The sequence below is a fragment of the Carex rostrata genome, chromosome 34 (assembly GCF_964058835.1).
Source record: "Carex rostrata chromosome 34, lpCarRost1.2, whole genome shotgun sequence".
NCBI lineage: Eukaryota > Viridiplantae > Streptophyta > Magnoliopsida > Poales > Cyperaceae > Carex > Carex rostrata.
In genome coordinates, this window is record NC_135951.1 from 2,542,385 (window position 1) to 2,544,901 (window position 2,517).

General features: G+C 38.6%; 1 pseudogene across 1 annotated transcript; it reads right to left on the reverse strand.

Annotated features, from left to right (window-relative positions):
* Positions 1 to 446: 446 nt before the first annotated feature.
* Positions 447 to 2,219, reverse strand: LOC144548863 ((+)-piperitol/(+)-sesamin synthase CYP81Q2 pseudogene; annotated as a pseudogene). The gene is made up of 2 exons (XR_013509484.1): positions 1,323 to 2,219; positions 447 to 1,176 (listed from the first exon to the last, which is right to left on the reverse strand). The product of XR_013509484.1 is annotated as a (+)-piperitol/(+)-sesamin synthase CYP81Q2 pseudogene (transcript).
* Positions 2,220 to 2,517: the final 298 nt, after the last annotated feature.

The following is a 2,517-nucleotide window of genomic DNA, read 5'->3' on the forward strand; positions in this document are numbered from 1 at the left end:
TCAAGGTAGGAGAGTGTCATCCTTGCAAATTTATTCATTTCTTGATTCCAGGTAATTAGTAAAAAATGATCAACTACTTGATCATAATTGCATGCATACTTTATTACTCCATCAAAGGACCTACCTATATCATCACACACATATAAAATATGAGGAATACTGATATTCTTAATAAATATATTTTCGTCCTAAGAAATAATTACAAAAAGTCAATGTCAGAAATAATTTTACAAATTAACAAAATTGAAAATTGAAAATTTTAAAATCAACAAAAAGTCAAAAACACTTTAAAATTTGAAAAGTTTACAAATTATAATAAGAAAAAGTCAATGTCAGAAATAATTACAAAAAGAAATACCAAAAATTGATCACAACAAAACAAAAAAATAAAGAGTAAGATGCATGCACATCTTCTAAATGCATTCATCATCAAACGAATCTCTCAGATAAAGTAACCTAACACTTAAACATATTACAACGCACAATACTTACAATAACGATGAGCAAACAAAAAAAAAGGAATAAACCAAATAACGGTAGATCGATTTTAACTGCCACATTTTATAAGGAGGAGAGAACATCCATCATGACTTGTCGCGGACGATACATGGCTTCGAGTGGAACAGCCTTAGGAAGAGTCAAACCACAACCTTCACTTGTGTCTATGAGTTCATCTCCAATCCTTTTCCAATCAAAGCACTGAATGAAGGTCCCTAATATAAGTCCGACTTCGCGTATCGCTAGGCTTTCTCCTGGGCACCTCCTCCTCCCCATTCCAAACGGTATCATCTTCTTTGCTTCTGCATTATCGCTTTCAAATCTCTCCGGCATGAACTTGGTTGGCTCATCCCACAGACTCGGATCTCTGTGAATGTGATAAGCATTGACCAAAAGTATTGTACCTTGTGGAATTTCGTACTCTCCAATAGAAACATTTTCAATAGATTGATGTGGTATGAGAAGCGGGCCACCGGGATAAAGGCGGAGCGCCTCATTGAGGATGCAATGAAGATATGGCAGGTTAGGCATATCTGATTCTTTAATGGGCTGCTTGGTACCGACATGTGCGTCGATTTCAGCTGATGCCTTGTTGAGTACATCAGGATTGTTTAATAGGAGAGTGATTGCCCATTCTAATGTATTGGCTGTGGTCTCAGTTCCTGCTTGCAATAGGCTCTGTAAAAGAAGTGGTAAAGTCATTTAGCAAACAATAACAAAAAAAATCAGAATAAATCATATTTATGTTGTTGGACTTTAATATGTTAAAATTTTAAAAGTGAGAAGTGAGAAGTGAGAACGACGTACAATCCATTATTACTCACCACTGCAATTATCTGGATGGTTGTATCATTGTATTTTTCTGGGTTCTCCTTCTGCAGCTCGAGCATATTTGCAATCAAGGTCCCTTTCTTCTGGGCTCCTGGTTTCCGACGCTCGTCGATGAGCTTCTGCGTCAATTCTTTGTTTAACTCAGCCATACGATTCAGCTTCTTGTTCACTTTTGTGATGCCAAGAAACTTGAGAATTGGCAGGTGGTCCTCTATATTCGAAGCGTTGATCAAGGAAAAGAACTCCTCCACTGCCTGTCTAAACCTTTTCATCTCTTCCAAATTCTCAATGTTGTCTCCGTAGTACCTTTTCCCGGCAACCATTGTCATCAGCACATTAAGCGACAGCTCAAAGATCTTTGCCTTAAGGTCAACTTTTTTAAAATAATCCAAACCCATTGAACCAGCAGAAGCATTCCAGGAATGGAATAATTGGCGGGCCATGTCATGAACCTCCCCAACTCTGACATCTGAGGATGCATGCAGCCGTTGTGCAGAGAGAAGCTCTGTAGCTGCAATATGGCGAAGATTGCGCCAATATGGTCCATAATTGGCTGCAACAATATGATTGTAGTCGAAGGTGACCTGTTTGACAGATGGAAAATTGGGTCGGTTGGCGAAACACTGCTCGGCCAAGGAGTGTGAGGAGATCACAAGGACCTTGTGGTAACCGAATTTGAGAAACACTGCTGGGCCATATTTTTCAGATATTGAAGCCAGAGTTCTGTGGAGGGGTTTCTTGATGAGATAGAGGTGACCGATCCCCGGAAGTGCTGGTGGGCTCGGTGGGAGCTTTTTGTTCTTGTTATCTTTAGTACGAGAAAGAAACAGTTTGATGAAGAGAAGAACAACAAAGGAGAGGAGAATGCTTTGGTAAACGAAAATGGCCATGATTATTGCTTTTAGGCTAGCTTAGTAAGTGCTTTAAGGTAGGAGTTTGTATGGGTTTGATAATAGATTCGTATAAGGGAGTATTTATTAACAAAGGAGAGTCAGACTGGTCATGAACCTTCCTTCATGGAGAGAGTCAACATAACTTTTTTTATTAACAATTAAGAAAATGCTGTTGTAAGCATTTGGCCATCTGTTATCTAGAATTTGTAATGATTACTTAGAACGTGAGCTTCCTTCATGCATCTGGAAGCATACACTGATTTTGGAATCATTTCGTTTATGTTACCACTTATCA